The sequence below is a fragment of the Crocodylus porosus genome, unplaced genomic scaffold (genome assembly GCF_001723895.1).
Source record: "Crocodylus porosus isolate Cpor-Errol unplaced genomic scaffold, CroPor_comp1, whole genome shotgun sequence".
NCBI classification, from domain to species: domain Eukaryota; kingdom Metazoa; phylum Chordata; order Crocodylia; family Crocodylidae; genus Crocodylus; species Crocodylus porosus.
The window spans coordinates 35572462-35578446 of NW_017728886.1; the positions used below are offsets into that span (position 1 = coordinate 35572462).

The 5985-nt window shown below is 37.4% G+C and overlaps 1 long non-coding RNA gene across 1 annotated transcript; it reads right to left on the reverse strand.

Moving 5' to 3' along the window:
* Positions 1–1104: 1104 nt before the first annotated feature.
* Positions 1105–5118, reverse strand: LOC109308136. Its single transcript, XR_002100496.1, has 3 exons — positions 4939–5118; positions 2763–2804; positions 1105–2391 (listed from the first exon to the last, which is right to left on the reverse strand). It is a non-coding gene; the product is annotated as an uncharacterized LOC109308136 (long non-coding RNA).
* Positions 5119–5985: the final 867 nt, after the last annotated feature.

A 5985-nucleotide genomic window follows, 5' to 3' on the forward strand; every position in this document is an offset into this window, starting at 1 on the left:
GGGAGAATGACGTCCTGGGATTTGCTCGACAAGCATCTATGGATGCACAGTTGACCAGGAAATCACATAGGTTTTATCAGTGGTGCTCAACCTTCTTGGCTAGTGGGCCAAACAGCTAGTACTTAGGCCATCCAAAGGTCAGAGCCAGCTGGTGGTCCCGATCTGGCATGGGATGGTCACAGGAGGGCCCTACTGGCCACCCAGAGGTGGACAGGGTGCAGCCTGATTCCAACTTGGCCCTATGGGGAAGAGGCAGGGGTGTGGCTTGGCCATGCAGGGGAAAGGCGCATGGCCCAGCCCCAACCCAGCCTCATATGGGGAAAAGGCATGACTCTGACCAATCCAGGTATGGGAGCAGAGGGTGGACCATGACTTGGCCCCAGCCTGTTGCAGGAATTTGGCAGTGTTGGAGGGTGGCGATATTCATTGCCACTGCTCCCCCACTTACAAATTTCCCTGTCCATGAGGAGCCCTGGGAAGCAGATACATATGACTCTATGGGCTGCTTTTGACCTACAGGCTGGAGGTTGAGCACCCTAGGGTTACATCAACAATTCTATTTTGAGGTGACACTAAGGTCACCTTCAGCCATGCAGGCTGCCCCTGCTCATATATATATATATTACCTTTCTGATCTGCATATATGAAGTAAAAAAGAAAAGACAAGTAGTGGTCAGACTGATTCCTAGAAGGACTCAGTTTAAATTTCTTGTTTTCCTCTAGAGGACCCCTTCTAGGAATCACATACACTACTTGTGTCTCCACCTGTACTTTCATTATGGGCAGTAGAAGCAGGAGGTGGTATACAGAAGGGCCACTGGTGGGCATCTTCTTTAGCATCAATGAGTTCTGACTGTACTGTAGCTTCCATCTGGCTAGATGGAAGCCCAGTCTTGGATCCTGATGATCAGGTGAGCATGCGGAAGGGGCTAGACCGCCTGTGGGGAGCAAGTCAAGGGTTTTTAATGTAGATGGGTCACTGGGTTTGGTTCTACAGGTGTATCATATGGCAGTCAGAGTGGTATAGGCATGTTTGGAAAGGTCTGTAATGAAATATGCAACCAAATTAAATTGAAACAAAAATGAAAAAGGACTTCATTTAAGTATCATTTTATATCTCTTTTATTTCTCTAATTTAGAAAGCTAGAAGCCAAAGCCAGGTCATAGCCACAAATAAATGCTTAGCTAGATCACAAAAAAGTCCATTTAATTCAGTATTACTTAAATAGGATTGTGTAAAGAACACATCACTTTCTTAAATTATTTTTACTGCTGATTTGAATTTTATAGGAAAATATTTGTGTTTGCAGAATATTATAAAAAAAATAGAAGACTGTAGAAAAATTTCCAGTGTTATTTAGTTAATGGAACTGAAGTTGATGGCACAAAAGAAAGGAAACTGTTCTTTTTACCAATATATTAAGTCAAATATAAATTTTGTAACTGACATGGGACAGAAGTTCTAAGTTTTTATCATCAGATTTGTGTAAATCTAAAATTGTGAAGCTGGAATTTTATTAATGTTCTGTCTTTACACATTACAGATACACTGTAGTTCTGAAGTGATATACTGAAAAATCTATAAATGTTTTTCCATTGAATTTTATCAACATATGAATATAGCTCTCCCAAGGTTATTCTGACTGAAACAGATATGCAGGATAAAATCTTAAGTAACTGGAATCCATGGCAGTTTTCCCACTGACTCCACTGGGGCAAACATTTCCCCCATAATCTTTTAAATGCAGAGATTACATGCAGCCCTGGCTGTAAAACTGTGTGATCTCTGGAGTGGAGCTGGATGGATACTTTTCAGGGCAAATTCTCACAATTTGCATAACCAGAATGCCCTTCCTGAGTGATAGTAGCTCAGACCTCGGTAAAATCTGGAATGTTATTGAACGTTGTGTTTTAAATATTTAAATATTATGCATTTGCCTACTTCATAAACAGCTTACACTATATATTTTAATTTAACTGACTTTTAGAAGTGTTGCACAACTATAAAATGAATAATCAGTATCCATTATATTGTGTATACCTTGCAAACATACATATATACTTACAATACAAATATTACTAAGTTGGTAACAGAAAGTAATGCTGGTCTATGATTTAATTTCTTCCAGCTGCTTTAATTTTACTAACATTTGCCATATATTATCCAGTCATTTTTTTTCACTGTGAATGACTGTGTTCACCTCACTCATGATAATCCACATGTCCTTGTATGTTACTCATTTCAGTTGCAATAGCTTGTTGTTTTTGCCTATTTTTTCTTGAAGTAGAAACATATTGCACATCCAGCTCCTACTAGAATAAGGACCAGAACAACTATGAACCAATGGATGCTGGTAGAAGATGTAAGAACACCTTTATCCATTTTTTCTCCTGCAAATACACAGAAACTGCTATCCATGTGGATGATATTAGAGACAGCAATATTCTGATAGTGATATCTTTAAACCAAAGTGATATCAGTAAGCATAATTCTACAGGAAGCATGTTAAATATAAATGTTTTAAATCCATAGAGATATTTTGCTAACAGAAACAAAAAAGGAAAAATAAAAGGTTATATTAAACCAATTTAACTTCATATTAAATCATTTTTCTGCATTTATATAAAAATAAGGATATTGTTTTTATTATTCAAGGAATGCTTTTAAAATAATTATACTGTCCCAAAACTCATTCTAAATAATTATGTTTTTATTCTATTTAGGAATTTCCTTAATTTTCTTTACAGGAAATAAATCCTACCTTTATTCTTTGGTTGTTTTTCAGTTAGTCCAGCGTCAATAACTTTCAAAAAGAAAACAAGTAAAATATTTTTGCTGCATGCTTTCAAGTAGATTCAACCATAAAATCCTGAAAGCCCCTTCTTCTACATTCTACATGTTTTTTATGCCATTGCCTAAGATGTGACTGAAAATGCATGAATTTCTAAATGGCTAATTCTTATAAGCACGTGAATATTTTCAGCCAAGATATCTGGCAGGGAATCAGGTTCTTGAAGGTTTTCCAGTATTTCCTGTACCAGGCTCTGGTACTTAGAAATATATAGGCACTTTCTGAAAACATGATTTCTACTAGGCCTGTGTGAAGCAGCAAGTATTCACTTTGGATTTGGATTCGGCTGATTTGGAAGACAGTGATTTGGAGGACCGTGATTTGGATCTGAAGATTTGAAACACTGTCCTGACTTGATTCAGTCAAATCAGATCCGAAAGATTCAGCGCTGCTTCAGCTAGCTGGGCAAGCGGCAGCAGGGCAGAGGCCCTGCTCCAAGCACTGCTGCACCTGCATCCCATGCCTCCTCCACCCCGCTCCCTGAGTAACATGCCCCCCCCACCTTGACCTGGCAGCTTGTCCCAGCCCCAGGCCCAATCCCTCCCTCACACTTCCCCAACAGACTTACCAGCTGGAGGCAGCTATCAGCTGCCTGTTTAGTCTATGGCTGAATCTCAAAATCTTTTCTGCATTGATTCAGAGTTTTTAATTGTGTCTCCAGATTTGATTCAGGTTTGAAGATTTGGTCCCCGAATGGAATTGGCTACTGAAGCTTCGCACAGCCCTAATTTTCACTATCCAGATGATACATTCCGACACACTTCTCATTTTTTAAGGCTTTCCTTCATTCCAGCTGAAAAAAGTCTACTACGGTTTTGTTTACTCATAACTACTGAGATAATGTTAAAAACACATTCAGAAAGCACACTCAGGCAGGAGAACTGTGGCTTCAGTTGGGTGATAAATATAGGATAGCTCCTTGCTTGTGATACCCAGGAGAAGGGACTTCCTGAGTCATCAAATCTAGTTGCTCGCTGTTGCAGGCAATTAGGTTATATAAAGCTTTTGTAAACTGATTAAAGTATTGGGGCATTTCTGTGATATCTTTTATTTGACCAACTAAATATTTGGAAAAATTGTTCTTTGCAAGTTTTCAGACACAAACACAAGTTTCAGGCACATCTTTTATTAGTTGGTTTAATACAAGATACCATGTCTACTCCATATCTACTTTCTACTATAGAAAGAACCTTATCTTCCTATATCCTTAGACCAACATGGCTACAACCAACAACCCTTAGGGGATTTCTAGGTAATTCAATAACGAAATTAAAGATAAACATTACAAGTTAAATAATCTTTTCCAATTCACAAAATATATTTAAGTTATGTTCTGAAGGGAGGTACCAGTTGAGTCTCTCCCATTTAATTCAAACAAATACTGATCCCTTACATTTCCTCCAAAAAAAAAATCTATTTTAATACTCAGCTAACATTTTGGTAAACACTATTATCAGATACCCTATTGGACCAAAATCATAGAATGCTACAGAAATAGCATAACTGAAATACAATTATGAACCTCATCTCCATGGAGGTTGATCCTAAATCACAGCAAGTTTTTTTTCCCCTAAAATTTAAGAGGAGGTAAAAACAGACTTCTTGCTTCAAACTCAGATGTTTTGGTTCTTTTTTTTGGCTGAAATCTTGGCCTTGTGGAAATCAATGGAAATTAAACTATCCTGTCATAAGTCTATAATATGTATATGATTTCTTTAGATGTGCACAAATACATACACTTTAGTTTTTCTTAAAAAATGTATATATTATATAGCACACATTTTATAGAATACTTTTGCAGAAATATCATGAACATAACACTTATGTATTGTAAATATTAATGGTGTAACTTGAGAGGGTGGAGCACAAGCTCTGGGTGCCAATGCAGCAGAGCCACCAGAATAGCAGCCCTCTGGGATTCTGCACTTCCACCACTGTCCAGGTTGGGGAAGCTTTCACTAAGGAAGCAGCAAACTGTACTGCTACTACCACTCTAGCCCCCACGTGAGAAGGTAAGGGCTCACACATATATCCCTACATCACCCTAGGTACTAATATTTAAAGCTATACTTAAGTATGTACTTACTCTTTGGTCTTTTACAAATATATCCTATACCCTTTTTTCTGAGAACATGGAGCACTAATCTAGTACCCAAATGATGCATGTACTTCAATACAGTTCTCCTTATGATGTGTAAGTTATTCTTTCTTCCAGTTGACAAAATCCACTAGAGTCTTGTCTCCCAATATCCTCTGGCATATTATCCACATACTTAAAAACAAGTATTTGGATAGTATGCCTGTTTAGATATATTTAAAATGTCAAAAAGCATTTTTGACAGATCCGGCATCATAGCTAGTAATAGAATTCTGCACTTTGATTTTAGTGTGTGTGCATGTGTGTGTGTTATAATTTTTTCATTTAATCACCAAACAAATTGTCACTGCTAGAGCAACTCTACCATTCAGTAACATCTCTCATTCTATAATCTTTAGTCTTGTACAGTTCTGATAGCTGGCTTTAGATTATCTTTCCTGAAAATAAAGACTATACTCTCATATCTTGTTTGCAAACTAAGATCTTAAAAAGCTACAGTGATTAGCTTCTGATCAACAGATACTAATTGTCATTATTATTTCTGTCAAAGAAAATGTTTATTATAAAGAGGTGATCATTCTCTTCTAGTTCCTTTACTTATTTCCAGTATTTTATTCATCCTTCTCATTTTATCGTATTTTTCTCCTGAAATCCATACCTAACTATATATTAGTTATAATCAATTAACTAAACATCAACCGTGTAAAATATTCTTCTCTAATTTCTTCTTAGAAAATGTTTACTTTCTGAAAAAGATCTGCCCAAACACTTTTATGACAGTGATGTACACAAACATAACAGCTTGAGAGAGTCCAGAGAAGAGCCACATGCATGATCAGAGGTCAGGAAAACAGACCTTACGATGATAGGTTGAGAGCCATGGGGCTCTTTAGCCTAGAAAAGCATAGGCTCGAAGGTGATCTAATGGCCACCTACAAGTTTATCAGGGGTGACCACCAAGATCTGGTAGAATGTTTGTTTACCAGAGCGCCCCAAGGGATGATGAGATTGAATGGTCATAAACTACTACAAGAC